Here is a 17,942-nt window from a genome sequence, read left to right as displayed (position 1 = left end):
TTACAGATTGAGATGGTGAGAGAGAGAGAGAGGAAGAGAGAGAGATCATCCATTTGCTAGTTCATTCCCTAAAGGTTCTCAGCAACCAGGCTGAAGCCAGGAGCTCCTTTTGGGTCTCTCACATGAGTAGCAAGGGCCCAAGTACTCTCTGCTTTTCCCAGGTAGATTAACAGGTAGTTGAATCAGAAGTAGAACAACCAGGACATGAACTGGAGCCCATATGGAATGCCAGCATTGCAGGCAGCAGTTTTACCCACTACACCATGATGCTGGACACAAAAGCCCTTATTTAATATAAACTGTTGATTAACACTGAACTCCTAGGCAAGAGCACTGTATCTCTTATGTGCAGGATCTTCTTAAAGCATATCACAGCATTTTTGCCCTTAGAAACACAAGACCTCACACTATCCCTAGGGACATTATAAACAACAAAGTTATCAACAAAAAGCACAAAACTGTGAAAATCAAGGCAGTAAACATTACAAAGAAGATATTTGTCTAAAGTATGCAAGCTGACACAAGAAGGCACAGTACACTTTGTTGAATCTCAGTTGGGAAAGTGCACACCAGGCAATTTAAACTATTTGCCACTCTGCATGGCCATAAAAGTACTACAATTATTGATTTGGGGGTTACAGGTATATTTTAGCAGGGAGGTACAAATTAACAGTTATAGGATCTGTTATTAATGAGGATCAATTGTAACTTGAAGCCATTAAGAAGATCAACACTGGATAGATATGTAGCAAACACAATTATTACGCTGTATGTCCTCAGTGAATTCTCCATTTCTCAGACCGCTTGAAGAATGGAGGGATCCTGAAAACTAATTTGGCAATAGATACACACAAAAGTCTTTGAACCTGTTGAATTAAAAATATTCATACTTGGGAGACTGGCGTTGTTGCTTAGCAGATAAAGTTGCCGTCTGCAGTACCGGCATCCCATTTGGGTGCCAGTTTGAGATCGAGGTTCACTACTTCTGATCCAGCTCTCTGCTATGGCCTGGGAAAGAAGTGGAAGATAGCCCAAGTTCTTGTGGGAGACTCAGAGGAAGTTCCTGGATCTTGGCTTCAGATTGGTTCAGCTTTGGTAGTTGCAGCCAGCTGGGGAGTGAACCAGCAGATGGAAGCTCTCTTTCTCTCTCTGTGTCTGCTCTCTGTAACTCTGCCTTCTAAATAAATAAATAAATAAAATTTCTTTTAACTACTTTTTTTTTAACTACTCATGAGAGAGAGAGACAGAGAGAAAGGTCTTCCTTCCATTGGTTCACCCCCTAAATGGCCGCTACATCCGGTGCTACGCTGATCCGAAGCCAGGAGCCAGGTGCTTCTTCCTGGTCTCCCATGTGGCTGCAGGGGCCCAAGCACTTGGGCCATCCTCCACTGCCCTCCTGGGCAACAGCAGAGAGCTGGACTGGAAGAAGAGCAATTGGGACTAGAACCCGGCACCCATATGGGATGCCGGTGCTGCAGGCAGAGGATTAACCAAGTGAGCCACAGCGCCGGCCCCAAACAATTTTTAAAAATATTCATACTTGGGCCTGGCACTGTGGTGTAGCAGGTAAAGCCTCCCCCTGCAGTTCTGGCATCCCATATGAGTGCCAGTTTGAGTCCCAGCTGCTACACTTCTGATCCAGCTCCCTGCTAATGCACTTGGGAAAGCAGCAGAGGATGGCCCAAGAGTACCTGGGCCTTTGCTACCCACATGAGAGACCATGAAGAAGCTCCTGGCTTCTGGCTTTAGCCTGGTCCAGGCCTGAACACTGCAGCCATTTGAAGAGTGAACCATCAGATGGAAGATCAAGATTCCTCAATCTCTTATTCTCTCTCTCTCTCTCCCTCTGCCCCTATTCTCCCTCTCTGTAACTCTGCATTTCAAATAAATAAATAAATATCTTAAAAAATAATTCATACCTTGGAGTAGGCATTTGGCCTAGAAGTTAAGATGTCTGCTTTCCTCATTAGAGTGCCTGAATTCAATTCTGAGCTCTAGCTTCTGATCCTAGCCTCCTGCTAATGCAGACATTTGGAGGCAGCAATGGTGGTTCAAGTAATTGCATTTCTGCCACCAAAGTGGTAGACCTAGACTGAATTCTGGCTCTGTGCTTTGGAGCACCAGCCGCGGTGGGCATCTGAGGAATGAACCAACACATGGGAGCCCTGTCTGACTGTCTGGTTGTCTGTCTTTCTGTCCCTTTGCTTCTTAAAAAATATTCATACCTTTTAGTTAAGTAGTTTAACAAGAAGGGTAAATATTATTACACAAATATAATGTTATTTATAACAGTAAAAAACTGGGTATAGGAGATGGGCATTTGGTCTATTGGTTATAAAGTCAGTTGGGGTGCCCTCATCCCAAACTGGACACCTTAGATTAAGTGTGGCCTCTGCTTCTGATTCTAGCTTCCTGTCACTGCATGCTCTGGGATGCAGCAGGCAATGTTCGTGTAGTTGGGTCCTTTGATACCTATGTGGGAGACATGGATTGATTCCTCAGCCCTAGCCATTGAGTGAACCAGTGGATGGGGGCTCCCTGTCCCCTCCTCCTCTCTCTGACCATCAAATAGTGTATAGCCACAGGATAAAGTATTACATGTAGTTTAAAAATATTTTCCCATTTACAAATTGTATGTCAAGGGATGTTAAATAATGTCAGAAATGCCTACAATAAATATCAAAGTTGTATGTACTCTGAGCTTACAACTAAGGAAAAAATATATGTGAACAAAAATACTCACCAAAATATTTGAAATTGTTCTTTCAAGTTGGTGAAATTATGGATGACTATATTCTTTGTAACAATTTCTCTGAATCAGTATTTTTCAAAATCTTTTTTCAATTTTGCTCTCCTAAGATTTTGCAAACACTTTTTCCCTCATTGTGCCTCCTTATAAAATTTTAATACCACAGAAATACTACATATATTTGTATGTACTATGGTCCTTTTGTGAACCATAAATCATTGTCACAACTAATATTTCTTTAATTCTCCCCTTCAAGAAGTCGTCTTCACCCTGTTGAGATTAATAGTGCCTTTACTGAGAATGCAAATATTGAATCTGTTTTACTCTGATAATTAGATTATATGCTTTTAAAAAGAAAGTTCAGGGTGAGTGTCCTCTGGCACAGTGGTTAAGTAGCTGCTTGGGATGACCACATCCCATCTCAGAGTGCCTGGTTCAAGTTTTGACTATTCTACCACTGATTCAGCTTCCTGCTAACATGTACCCAGAGGCAGCAGGTTATGGCTCAAGCACTTGCATCCCTGCCGCCCACATAAGAGACCTGGATGGAGTTCCTGGCTCCTGGCTTCAGCCTGGCCCAGCCTTGCTATTGCAGTCATTTGGAGAATGATGAAAGATATCTCTCCCCTACCTCCTCTACCTTTCAAATAAAATGAAAATAAGTACATTTTAAAGAAGGAAGTTCTGGAATAGTAGTTTCTACTCCAAGTAATAAATATGACCTTTGTATTATGCTTAAATTTTTTTTGTAAGTAAACATCTGTTTCAGCTAATAAACATCTGGCTCTAGATATGTAACATGAAACTAATATATTTTGCAGGGAAGGACAGAATTGTATTTAATAACAACCAATACTTATATGCCACCATACTGTGGGCAAAATTATTTTTAGGGGCATTATTTAAGTTACTTTAGTTAATCTCATTGTACAGATGAAGGAAATAAGGCTCAAAGAAATTAAATAGCAGGCCCAGGGTCACATCATTATGAACAAACAGGGTTATTTGGCTTCAAAATATTTTTTCCCACTACATATTGCTGTGTGGGTCAGTAACAGTTTTCTGTGAAAATATGATGCAAACACAGAGCAAGGGAAGGCCCTGGGATGAAGCTCGCTGGGTAATGCTTCCCACATTAACGTCCACAAACGGGGCCGCAGCCATCTGGCCCGGTTTCCCCACGCTACATTACCTGGCTGGCTCTCCACGTTTTGCCAACATTTTCTGAGCATTGTCGTCTTTTCAGTAACTTCTCTAAGAATGCTTCACTTCAATCTTTAGAGCACGTGAGGCAGCGAACCCAATCCTGTAAATTCACTTCCCCGACTCTCTGAGACCTCTTGCCAAGCCACTGCTGCTGGGAGGACAGCCCTACAGCGTGACTTTTTCCAGCACACTTTGAAGTAGATAAAATATGCACCCATGGACATCTGTCTGTTATTTCCTGCACTCACAGCTTTGTTCTTCTTTATTGCCAGAGAATTCTATGGATGATGTCACTTTTCTCTGAAGAGAACAGGCCATCAGAGCTTTTCACTGACATAATTAATTATCTGTAGCTTGATTCTGAGCCAGAAAATTCTCAAGGCACAGCCCCCAGAAGAATTAACTCTACTGTGTTTGCTATTCTTAAACTCTTAAAGAGACAGGGTACCAGATCTTTTTTATTTTTTTTTTTGTCTCAGACAATGATAATGGTATTTTTGTTCAGTGATATCAAGTAACAGAAAGTGAACTGGGGCACTATTCTATGATTTCACAAGGAAGACCTTCGGTTCAGTGGGCAGCAAACTCTAAAGGTCACTACAGATCAAGTACACAAAGCAAAGCTTTTAGGGCTTAGTCTTAAATACTACAGGAATGCATCACAATTACTGAATAGACTCTTTGGGGGATCTTGTGAATCTGTAGCCAGAAAAATGAGATCTCAACCAAAGCTAACCATGTTAAATTACCCACGAGGTGAAAGGCTTAGTTTATCAGCCACAAAAGCCAAAGACGTCAATATAATTAGACCTTACAGGAGATAAGAAACTACCAGGAGAGTGACCATTATTTTGAAAGTTTTTCTTATATTTTTATACACACTTAAAACAAATTAGCCAGTGCACTAGAAGATGTGCTATCTCCATTCTACTGGGTGTCATGATTATGTAAATAAGCTTATTTTTCTCCCTAAAACCGGATCTCCATGGGGAATGATCAACACTATAATGTATAAAGAGTGGAGGGGCCCTAAAGAAAGCAGGGCATTTGAGTTGATTCTGGCTCTGCTCCTCTCTATGTATATAAGACAAGATTTAAGAAGTTTCTCAACTTGCTCAACTCTGCTGGAAATAACCAAGTCCTGTTGAACTCAAAGGAACAAATAATATCATAGACCGCAATATGCATTTAAATAGTGTCCTCCAAAAAAGAATTATGATCTCTTTCACTGCTTTGATTCTATGTAAACTAGCTTGAATTGTGCTCTTTCTGAATTAATTTATTGTGATAAATTATCACTAACTTTAAAAGATTCAAAATTGTGATATAATAAAACTTAATTTTAAAAAAAATCAACATTAAAGAAGTGATTAAAGAAAAAGTAAAGAGCATTTGCCCCATCTTTGCAGATTCCACTTGCCAAGGCAGTTCTAAGAGTTTGACATAGATCCTTTCGGGATTGTTTTCTTCTATAGCTATACATAGTTCTTTCTCTCTTACTCGCTCTCTCATGCTCTCTTCCTGTCACTCCCCCTCTTCGTGGAGGAACGACACTAACCCTGCCTAGGCTTCATATCCAAGTCACAGCACCATTATGTCACTCCCCCTCTTCGTGGAGGAACGACACAGGACCCTGCGCTGTTCTTTTGTCTGCTCGGCCCTCCCCGGGTTTGCTGCTGGTTCTTCCCAGGTTGGCTACCGTCCCTCCACCTCCGTGGAGGGGCAGGCCCCCTGCCACTTTCCCCACTTCCGCAGGGGAGCGGCACACCGCCGGCCGGCTCTCTCGGGGGCTGCACAGGTGTTCCTTCAGATAGATGTTCCTGGTGCATGTTGTCTCTCTCCTCCTTTATAGTCCTCTTCCACCAATCCCAACTCTGCTACCCACACGCTGAGTACACTGCTCTCCTCCAATCAGGAGCAGGTCCTGCAGCTTGTCAAGTTGGTGAGAGGCAGCTGGGTAGAAGCTGTTTCCTCCTCTCCCAGCGCCATATTGTGGGAGAGCAGATGCATAGAATAAGTCTTCATTCCAGTAACTTAGTCTAGTCCGAGCTGCTCCCCACAGATCCCCCTTTCTTTTTATTTTTGGCGTTGATACACGCCTGTCTTCGGTGTCCCACGGCACACACTCTGCTCTGCTTGCTGGAGTTGCCCACAGGTGCTTACAAGCCCTATCAATCAGGCAAACCGAATCCGGGTCCTCTCTTCGCCATGTTGTGAGGAGGTTTTTAGGCGCTGATGCGTGCCTGTGTTCGGTGCCCTGCAGCGCATGCTCTGCTCTGCTAGAACTGCCTGCAGGTGCTTACAAGCCCTAGCAATCAGGCAAACCGAATCCAAGCCTTCTCATTGCCGTATTGTGGGGAGACTTATTGATGTTGATAACGTGCCTGTCTTCGGTGACCTGCAGCCGCCCACAGGTGCTTATCGTCTTACTAATTAGGCAGACGGAATCCAAGCTCTCTCATTGCCGTTGTTGTGGGGAGGCCTTATTTTTCTGTTATTTCTCTATCTCCGGGCATTCCTATTTCTCCTATTTTACTTCTATCTACCAGCATTCCTATTTCTCTCATTTTACTTCTAAACTTGTTTCTCTTATCCCCACGGTTTCCCGGCGCCCGCCCCGAGGCTGCTTCTCGGCGCCTCCCCCACAGTGGCTTCCCGGCTCTGCGCGGCTTACCGGCTTCTATTCGCGCCCCGTGCACTCTCCCCATTTGTGCCCCGTGCGCTCTCTCTGCATGCGGCGGCTTCCGCAAGTCACACAGCCCAGCTCACTCCGCCACCAGCATTCAGTCCAAGTTCCCCGGGCTAACCTGGCGAATTCAACCTAGCTCACGTCTGCGCCTTTCGGTTTGCCTTTCCGTCTTTTGCTCCCCGGGCTAATCTGACGGATTCCAACCTGGCGGCCCACGTCTCTGCCTCTGGTTCCAGATTTTCGCCTTTTGCTCCCCGGGCTGACTTGAAGAATTCCAAGCTAGCTTACGTCTCCGCCTCGGCCTGCCCCCGCGGCTGCATCCTCCCTAACATTTTTCTCTACCCAGTATGTTTCCTAACTTTTCTTCCAACAATATTCCCCTCTCATTTCTCCTGGCTTCTCCCCACAGTCCGTATCCGAGTAAGTTTCTTCTAGGTTTCACTTTTACTTTCAACCTGCAGTCCGTATCTGAGTCTAAGTTTCTTCTTGCTTTCACTTTAAATCCTAACTTCTTTCCCACAGTCCGTATCCGAGTCTATGCCTAGGCTTTCAATAGCTTCTTCCGGCACCTTTTCCGTCCGGCTTTTCCCTAGGCTCTTTGCTAGTCTCTCCGGTATTTTCCCACTTCTTCCCGTTTCTTTCCTCCTAGGTTTCCTATCCGAGTCACAGCACCATTATGTCGCTCCCCCTCTTCATGGAGGAACGACACTAAACCCTGCCTAGGCTTCATATCCGAGTTATGGCACCATTATGTCGCTCCCCCTCTTCGTGGAGGAACGACACTAACCCTGCCTAGGCTTCATATCCAAGTCACGGCACCATTATGTCACTCCCCCTCTTCGTGGAGGAACGACACAGGACCCTGCGCTGTTCTTTTGTCTGCTCGGCCCTCCCCGGGTTTGCTGCTGGTTCTTCCCAGGTTGGCTACCGTCCCTCCACCTCCGTGGAGGGGCAGGCCCCCTGCCACTTTCCCCACTTCCGCGCGAGAGCGGCACACCGCCGGCCGGCTCTCTCGGGGGCTGCACAGGTGTTCCTTCAGATAGATGTTCCTGGTGCATGTTGTCTCTCTCCTCCTTTATAGTCCTCTTCCACCAATCCCAACTCTGCTACCTACACGCCGAGTACGCTGCTCTCCTCCAATCAGGAGCAGGTCCTGCAGCTTGTCAAGTTGGTGAGAGGCAGCTGGGTAGAAGCTGTTTCCTCCTCTCCCAGCGCCATATTGTGGGAGAGCAGATGCATAGAATAAGTCTTAATTCCAGTAACTTAGTCTAGTCCGAGCTGCTCCCCACATCTTCCCACCACACCAGAAAATGTCCAAAGTGCTTCATAATCATCACCTCATTTAAACTTCACAATGACTTTATTAGATAAACACTATTAAATCACCATTTTGTAAATAAGGCAGCTGAGGTAGGTACAGAGAAATTCAAGACACACAACTAAATGAGTGGTATGTCAGGATGCAAATCTGGGCAAGCTGACTCCAGAGCTGGCATTCTTAATACTATATCTTATGAATTCTCTATATCTGTATATCTATATCTATATCTATATCTATATCTATATCTATATCTATATATAGAAACTGTCAGATATGTAACACTTTATTTTTTATTTAACAACAGAATGGAAAATTCATGGGGGAATTAAATTCCATTGATAGTAACATTCATTTCACCATAACTAACAATTATCTTGATATTTTCTTCAATAACTAATGATATATTCTATTTTTACATGTCTATCTCTCAGTTGAGTCATTTTCAGTTTTCTCGTTTTATTTCCTACCCTATAACTACAACCCAAAGTTTAGATCAAACTCTAATAATTTTTTTTTTTCCCAGCAGAAAGATCAAGTACGTTGGACTGGACTTTCGAAGTTTTGAATTTGTTTGAAATGAAGATCTTTATTGTTATTTATGCCTATAGTAATCAAATCAAACCTTTACTGAACATTTCTTTGATTTGTCCTGCTTCTTTATTTAGATAAAAGTTGAAGGACTCTTTGCTCCTTCTCTCTCCTTTAGTACTTACACACCACAGATGGAATAGTTACCTCCATTTTCCTTCCCTCTTTTCCATACTCCTTCCCTCCCTCATTTCCCTTTTTTCTTCCTTTATTTACTTGATTATTTCTTTTTTTTTTTTTTTTTTTTTTGACAGGCAGAGTGGACAGTGAAAGAGAGAGAGAGACAGAGAGAAAGGTCTTCCTTTTGCTGTTGGTTCACCCTCTAATGGCCGCCATGGCCGGCGTGCTGCGGCCGGCGCACCATGCTGATCCGATGGCAGGAGCCAGGTGCTTTTCCTGGTCTCCCATGAGGGTGCAGGGCCCAAGCACTTGGGCCATCCTCCACTGCACTCCCTGGCCACAGCAGAGAGCTGGCCTGGAAGAGGGGCAACCAGGACAGAATCTGGCGCCCCGACCGGGACTAGAACCCGGTGTGCCGGCGCCACAAGGCGGAGGATTAGCCTAGTGAGCCGCGGCGCTGGCCTTTGATTATTTCTTTATTCATTTTGCAGCTATGTCAAAAGTATTTGGCTAGTTATTATGGTGGATATCACAAGAGTTGGACATAAATCTTATGTTTATATTATTTAATAGGAGTGAGATTTGGAAATGCAGCTCCTACATTTAATTGTGCACCAAGGCACTTTTGGGAAGGAAGAGTGGGAAGACAGTTCTAGAAAATAAGACAGCATTGAGAAGCCATCACGAATGGTTAACCCCCAGTTTTTCACTAACTTAAATTGTTCCACATCTTAGCAGGCCATCTGACTTACAGAATCACAGGAATATAGAATAGGAAAGAGTTATGGAGAGAGAGAAAGACAGAAAGAGGTCTTCTATCTGCTGTTTCACTCCCCAAACGGCCACAATGGCTGGAGCTAGGCCAGGCAAAAGCCAGGAGCCAGGAGCTTCTTCCAGGTCTCTCACGTGGGTGCAGTGGTCCAAGTACTTGGGCCATCTTCTGCTGCTTTCCCAGGTGCATTAGCAGGGTGATCTCAAAATATTTGATTCAACAGTTTTATCTTACTTCTCATATGAGTGCTTACATAGAACTTTACTTAGAGCATGCTTTCCTCCCAAATGCAGGAACTGGCTGATAGGTTTGATAGTCTTTTTGAGGGAAGATGTTGGAAAACTTGATTTTATTACCAGGTTGTCAACAACCACTTCCAACTGTCAATCATCATTCAAAGTTGGGGGCACTCTTGTTAAGGATGTTACATTTTGTAATCTCATTACTTGTTAGCTGTTTAGGATTTTTTTGTTTTTAATGATAGGCTAAGCCTTAATCTGGCAGCATGACACTGATTCTGGTACTGAAAAGTCTCTGCTTTACCAGCTTGCATAATACTTACAATGCATCTTCTTTTTCTAAATAAATTACCAAGAACCACTGGCCAAGATTTACATAAATAGCTGAAAACTTTCAGGGTCAGCATGTTCTTGATTATGCTAGAGACAAAATGGCTGAAGGCTCCCCTAACGCAGGTCAAACTCACGCTGAACATTTGCAGTTACCAAGCTGCCGAGCATTATTGTTTCAGAAAATTGAAATGCACTGACCTTTTCTGAGTTTTTGCGGTTAGGAACCTTATCTGAGCTGTCATCATCACACTTTGTCATCTACAAGTGAATGGTCAGATGAAAGCATGGTGAAGATGACTAAATAGAAGAGGCAGGTGGATGAGGTCAGTCAATGAGCACTGCCAGATTTCTCAGCGCTGAACTCATCATTTCAAGTCAACAGTGGCCAATCTTGTTAAATAATATTATGGGAATATCCCTAGGTTTCTGTCAAATTTCTCCATGATTTCAAGGCCAATAAACATGTAGTCACTCTTCACACATGCTTACTCCCAAGAGCTAGTTTAGCAAGATACTCTGGAGCTATAGCAATATGGGCACATCAGTCCTTGTGGCTATCTCATGTATGATGTCACATTCACCAGGATCAATTCTGAAGGTTTTCAACCAAAGATGGCTTACTGCAGCAAAACTGTTTGAAGCATCTCTTCCTAATCTGGCATTGCTTTTCTGAGTTTTACCTCCTAAGAATTCACCAAAGCCACAAATGAAGGAAACATGTACTTCTGATATTGCAGCTGCTAAAGTGGCAACTGGTACTTTTGGCACAACCAGTGAAACCTAGAGAAAACTCATTCCCCTAACCCTCCAAACTCAAATCTATATTTGGCTCTTCCATCATCTTTCTAGTCCTATATCTCATCTACCCCTGAAATTCTCTGAAAACTCATATTCAACTACAAGCCAACTTTCCAAAGTTCACACTCTTCAGAGAACAGTGTCTTCACTTCTTCAGTCTAAGGTAGTGATTAAAATTTGGATGCACTTTGAAATTACATGAAGCTTTTAAATAAAAAAAATATTGATACCTGGCTCCTGCCTCCGAAGTTGTTTAATTGATCTGGAACATGGCCTGAGCAGCTGTAGGCAAGCTTGAGAACCCTTCCCTAAAAGAACCCCACCTCTTTTTTGAGGCCACTACTTGCCCAACAGCCTAGAAGCTAATAGTTTTTCTCTCACCCTTTTTGTACCAGTGGGCCTGAAGGTAGTGTAGAATTCTTTACTCCCCATCATTGCTTTGAGATCATTCTCTCTCCTTCCCTGCCTAAGATGTCCTTGCTTTGCAGATCATGTCATCAGACAATATCAACAATTATCTTTTCTGTTTGTAGCACTCACACTCCAGGAGCCGCTCATTCCCTCTTCCTTGAAGATTTCAGCTTCTGGATTGCTATTATAATCTCTAACATCACTTCTATCAAATTTATTGGTGATTTCAATACTCCCTTAGATGATTACTTGAATACTCTAACCTGAACTTCCAAATTTGAATACTCTTTCCTGAACTGCTCTCTTCCAATGATTCTGTCCTTCATACTGCCCAACTCTCACTTCTGTGTTCAATACCCCAGGCCTTGTCATTATTATAAAAAATTTGCAACCATCTATAATTTTAACTCCCCACCACCATCTCCTGTATTTCTAGTTCATTCTGTCTAGAACCAAAAATCCAACAATACTTTAATGGCAACAAAATCTATAATCCATTGCCTTTATCATTTTTTCCCTGGCTTTCACTCTCCCCTCCTCCATGTACTCATTTTCCTTCTCATTCAGTTTCAATTTCATTGCATATAGCTTCAGTTTCATGCCCCTTCTTCCACTTGAGTGGGCAAACTATGGCTTTGTTTAAATCTAACTCCCCATTTCTAATGCTTATACCTATAGCTAGATAATAATACATCATGCCAAGTTATCTTGTTTTGAATTCATGATTATTAGCCTTAGCTGGGCTGTGAATATTATCAAGAAATAACAGCTTATTCCTCATTCCACTCTAATGTTCATATATTCTCCTTCTTTATCAAATGTTTCATATACTCCCTCCTTTGCTATCCACCTTACCAAGAAAGTTGAAATAATTAGGGAAGAATTTCCACAATCTCTTCCAACCTTTACACACCTACTGTTATCTTCACCTGTATATAACCTCTCCTGTTACTTGCTTGTACTTCTAGTTAATGCCAGCTTCTCACCTTGTCTACTAGATCCCTACTTCCCCGAAAGACCTCACTTCATTTCTCTTCTTCTTCCTACAACAAATTTCATTGAAAGAATTGTCTATACTTCTGGTCTCCAATATTCTCTCCTCCCAAATGAGTGAGATTCTTTTCCTATTACTGCATTAAAACCCTGGTATCAAGTAAAATAGTGATCTCACTGCTGCTAAATCCAATGGTGAATTCTCATTGCACATTTTTCTTAATCCATCAGCAGCATTTGACATTTTGGATCTTTTTGTCTACATTGAAAATTCTTCCACTTTGACTCCAGGACACTTGACTTTTCTGATTTCCCTCCTACCTCTCAAACTGTTCATTCTAAATGTCCCTTGCTGAATCTTCATCTTTCTGATTTAGTGCTGGAATTCCCCAAGGCTTGATCCTTGGACTTCTTATCTTTTCTGTGTAAATGTACTTTCTTTTTGATATCACCCAGTTTCACTGTTTTACATACCATCTTTATATAGCAGACTCCCAACTTACAACTCCAGCTTAGTCCTCTTGAACTGCAGACTCATCTCCAAATGCCTACTGGACATCTCTATACTTGAATGTGTACCAAGTATCTCACACTTCATGTGCAACTTACATTCTGGTCTCTGGTTGTCTGCTCCCTGGTTGTCTTCCGCAAACAACCTTGAAGTTAGTATTTCCTAATTAATCTCTTTCTCACATATTTCACATTTAATCTGCCTTCAAATATAGCTGTCTTACAAATGTCACATAAGGGGTCGGTGCTGTGGCACAAAGGTTAAAGCCCTGGTCTGCAGCACCGTTAAACCATCTGGGCATCGGTTCAAGTCCCAGCTGCTCCACTTCTGATCCAGCTCCCTGCTAAGGCAGGAAAGCAGTGGAAGATGGCCCAGGTTCTTGGGCCCCTCCACTCACATGGGAGACCCAGAAAAAGCTCCCGGCTTCTGGCTTTGGATTGGCTCAACTCTGGCCATTGTGGGCATGTAGAGAGTGAACCAGCGTGCTGGAAGTGTGCGCTCTCTCTCCCTCTCTCTCTCTTTCTAAGTCTCTACCTCTCTCTGTAACTCTATATTTCAAATAAAGAAAATATTTTTTTTTAATCACATAATATGTTACTACCCTAGTCTAAGCCATTATCATCTCTTGTCTGGATTACACAGAACAACCTAATTTTATCTCTGTTCTTCTAAGGTTAACATCATCTCTGGAGACATAAAGAAGGAATTTCTGTACTTTGTACACCCAATCACTGTCAACACAATAAAACTAAAGGTGGTTTAGACTGCATAAAGATAAATTTTTAAATGCACAATTACATTTAAAAAATTTTAATAAAATTAATCTGCAAATAATCATTAAGCTCCTACTATATGGAGGTTCTGATTACCATAAACAGTGAAAAACATTCAAGGGGCCAGCACTGTGGCAAAGAAGATAAAGCTGTTGCCCACAACACCGGTATGTGTTCTGGCTGCTCCAATTCCAATCCAGCTCCCTGTTAATGGCTTGGGAAAAAGCAGTGGAAAATAGCCCAAGTGTTGGGTCCCTACCACCCATGCACCCAGAGGTCTCCCCACAACCCAGATAAACAAAATATCGCTTTAGGAGCTGGCACCGTGGTAAAGCAGATGAAGCTGCCACTTGAAGTGCTGGCATCCATTGTGGACGCCAGTTCAAGTCAATCCAGCTCTCTATTATGGCCAGGAAAGCAGTGGAAAATGGCATAAGTCCTTGGGTCCCTGCACCTGGGTGGGAGACCTGGAGGAAACTCCTGGCACCTGGTTTCAGATCAGCACATCTCTGGGCATTGCGGCCACTTGGGGAATAAACTAGTGGATGGAAGACCTCTCTCTCTCTCTCTCTCTCTCTGCCTCTGCCTCTGCCTCTCTGTAACTCTGCCTTTCAAATAAATAAATAAATAAATAAATAAATAAATAAATCTTTTTAAAAAAATCTCTTTATATGCATAGACCCTTTAAAGGAATTTTTTTTTTTTTTTTTTTTTTTTTTTTTTTTTTTTGACAGGCAGAGTGGACAGTGAGAGAGAGAGACAGAGAGAGAAAGGTCTTCCTTTTGCCGTTGGTTCACCCTCCAATGGCCGCCGCTGCAGCCGGCGCACCGCGCTGATCCTGGCAGGAGCCAGGAGCCAGGTGCTTTTCCTGGTCTCCCATGGGGTGCAAGGCCCAAGCACCTGGGCCATCCTCCACTGCACTCCCTGGCCATAGCAGAGAGCTGGCCTGGAAGAGGGGCAACCGGGACAGAATCCGGCGCCCCAACCGGGACTAGAACCCGGTGTGCCGGCGCCGCAAGGTGGAGGATTAGCCTATTGAGCCACGGCGCCGGCTCAAAATCAAATCTATCGCTGACATGGCTTTACCTGTCCCTTTTTTATTTTTTTTTTTATTTTTTTATTTTTTATGTTTTGACAGGCAGAGTGGATAGTGAGAGAGAGAGACAGAGAGAAAGGTCTTCCTTTTGCCGTTGGTTCACCCTCCAATGGCTGCCACGGCTGGTGCGCTGCGACCCGCGCACCGCGCTGATCCAAAGGCAGGAGCCAGGTGCTTTTCCTGGTCTCCCATGGGGTGCAGGGCCCAAGTACTTGGGCCATCCTCCACTGCACTCCCGGGCCACAGCAGAGAGCTGGCCTGGAAGAGGGGCAACCGGGACAGAATCCGGCGCCCCGACCGGGACTAGAACCCGGTGTGCCGGCGCCGCTAGGTGGAGGATTAGCCTATTGAGCTGCGGCGCCAGCCCTCCTTTAAAGGAATTTTTAAAAATCACATCCCATTTTAAAAAATTTGGGGTTTTTGGGATATTTTTGTTTCTTTTTTAAAAAAATATTTTTGCTTTTTTATTTGAAAGTCAAAGTTACAGAAAGAGAAGGAGAGAGGAATTTTCCGTGCGGGGGGGGGGGGGGGGTCGGCTCCAACCGAAAAGGAAACAAAGTTGCTAAGCCTTCCCTCGACAAGGCCTCTAAGCCTTTGCTAGAGTTTGCTGCACTTCCGCATCTCAGTGACTCAGCGTTTCCAACAATCTAAGATGGCCCCTGGGGGAGGTACCTAGCCTGACAGGAGACTTCCGTATTTGTGGACAGTATGTGTCCTCGGCTGTGATAGGCCCTTGAGGGTGTGCCTGGCTCGTGTCCTGCCTTACCTTTCAGCTGGTTGGCTCAGTTCCCTTGTGCCCTGGACAGCTCCCTTTCTGTGTCTATAAAAGCTCTTCCCCTCCCAATAAAGTTGAGAACCCGGCTGTGCCCTGGGCGTTGACTGATCTCCCAGCTCTGGTGTGGTTCCTTTGCCGCCGACACTCATCATCCCGCTTGGCCCCTGAGCTCCCCAGGCTGGCCCTGAGGAGCTCTATCGGACCTGCTGCCCCGTGATGAGCAGCACTTCCGTCCACTGGTTCACTCACTAGTTGGCTGCAACAGCCAGGGCTGGGCCAGGCCGAAGTCAGGAGCCAGCAGCTTCATCCAGGTCTCCCAACTACTTGAGCCATCACCTACTGTCTCTCAGATTGTGCATTAGCAGGAAGCTGGAATTGGAGCAGAGCTGGGACTTCAACCCAGGTACTTCAGTATGGAATGAGGGAATCCCAAGTGACAGATTAATCATCCCACCAAATGCCCACCTTTAAAGCTATCTTTTTTAAAAATAAAAAGAAATAAATGGGAAAAATAAGAGAAAGTATAATGAGAAAAGATTGATGCTTCTACATATGAAAACAAATCATAGTACTGTGATAATTAAAAGTATGGCACTATAGCATGGTATAGACTGAGAAGTATCAAAAAACCAGAAAACTCCAAAATATATTTAAATATTATAGGATAAAAATGACACTTCAAATGATAGAGGAAAATAGATTGTCCAATTAACTGTTATTTATTTATTGTCTCAGTTATGAAATAATTTCTTTTATTCTACTTTGTGATATTAAGTCTAGGATTCTGCAAATTACATTTCCTAGACTTTTGGCTCCTTCAGAGGGAACTCTGACGTTCTGTGTTCTAGTAATCTCACTTCCCTTTGTTTCTCAACCTGAAGGTTGTAACTGCTCTTGCAATTATCATCTCTAGTTACCTCAGCCTTCCCTTTTCACTTGTTCAGTTGTGTATCTAAACCCCTTTATTATCTCCTTTCTGTTTGAAATATGTAGTGTGCTTTGTGTTTTCCTGACTATATCCTGGCTATTATAATAGACGCCTACAAAAAAGTAAAGTGGCTCACTTTAAACTAAGATGATTTCCAGATGGATCAAATATTTGAAGGGGAAAAATGAGGGAGGAAGTATTAGAAGAAAATTTGAAAGGTATTTTTCATAATCTAGGAGTAGGAAGGCCTTTCTAATTTTGGCCCACATCAGAAGCCATAAAAGAAAAGATTAATGTCTTCCTAACAATAGTAATAATAAATTTTGCAAAGCATAAAAGTTACAAAAGCAAAGCCAAAATAAAAATACTGAGATAAAAACTTTGTGATTTACAGCTGATATCACTCACTAAGAACTAATTTCTTTACAACAGAAATACTTGCTACTTGATAAAAGATCAAAGATCCAATAGAAAAATGAGCAAAGCATAAGAACAGGCTGGTCACAGAAAAGGAAATTAAAATACCTCTAAAATATTTGAAAGGATATCTAACCTCATTCACAAGAGAAATATAAATTAAAACTACCAGCAGATACCCATTTCACCTATCAGACTGGCCAAGAAATTATAACAGCATCTGGTAAAACGATTGATAATATACTGTATTTTCAGGAGTGTGGGAAAAAAACGACTTATGAAGGACAATTTAGCAAAATATGTTATAAATTTATATACCTTTCGACCAGCAATTTCAATTCTGGAAATTTTACCCGGAGAAATACCATTATATGAGTGATGAGATATATGTATAATGTATTCATGTAGCATTGACTGTGGTAGCAAAAGACTGAGTGCAGCCTAAATGTCCATCAGGAGTAGACTCCACTAAGCATTCAACCACCATGCACTCTACAGTTAATAAAAAAGAATGCAAATTTTACATATATTTTATATGTAATAGAGAAAGATCTCCAAAGCATGTATAATAGTTCCAGAAGAATATACAGTATGTTTTCATTTGTGAAAAACACAAGTTTATATACTTGCATACACCATACCCTTTTATAACTTCTCAACCATAAATGTGAAATAAACAAAAATTTAAATAAAATATTTTAACGTAAAATAACAAAATAAGGGCCAGTTCTGTGGTGTAGTGGGTAAAGCCACCACCTGCAGTGCTGGCATCCCATATTGGTGACAGTTCAAGTGCCAGCTGTTCCACTTCTGTTTCAGTGCCCTGGTAATGTTCCTGGGAAAGAAGTGGAAGATAGTCCAAGTCCTTGTGCCCTTGAACCCATGTTGGAGACCTGGAAGAAGCTCCTGGCTCCTAAATTCGATCGGCCCAGCTGCAGCCATTTCAGCCATTTGAAAAGTGAACCAGAGGATGGAAGATTGCACTCTCGCACTCTCGTGCTCTCTCTCCTCCTCTCTCTGTAACTCTGCATTTCAAATAAATAAATAAATCTTTTTAAAAAATCAAGAATATTAAACTTTAACCATAGAATTATATTTTCATGTTTTGCCTGATAGTTGTGCTCTATTGAATTAGAACATGGTTCCATTCATATACTTGTTTTGTCATTACAACATGATTCCTGGACATGTGATTGCAGTAAGATTCCACCCTGGAAATATAT

The 17,942-nt window shown here is 42.7% G+C and overlaps 1 protein-coding gene and 1 long non-coding RNA gene across 7 annotated transcripts in view; both read right to left on the bottom strand.

Moving 5' to 3' along the window:
- The window catches only part of FILIP1 (filamin A interacting protein 1), a 300,074-nt gene that overhangs the window by 91,990 nt on the left and 190,142 nt on the right, over positions 1–17,942 (bottom strand). The window lies entirely within an intron of this gene.
- Positions 4,408–8,972, bottom strand: LOC138849646 (uncharacterized). The gene is made up of 2 exons (XR_011388647.1): positions 7,934–8,972; positions 4,408–5,470 (listed from the first exon to the last, which is right to left on the bottom strand). It is a non-coding gene; the product is annotated as an uncharacterized lncRNA (long non-coding RNA).

This window comes from Oryctolagus cuniculus, chromosome 5 (assembly GCF_964237555.1).
Source record: "Oryctolagus cuniculus chromosome 5, mOryCun1.1, whole genome shotgun sequence".
NCBI classification, from domain to species: Eukaryota; Metazoa; Chordata; class Mammalia; order Lagomorpha; family Leporidae; genus Oryctolagus; species Oryctolagus cuniculus.
Note: the sequence above shows the minus strand (reverse complement) of the source record. Positions and strands in the feature narration are given on the sequence as shown.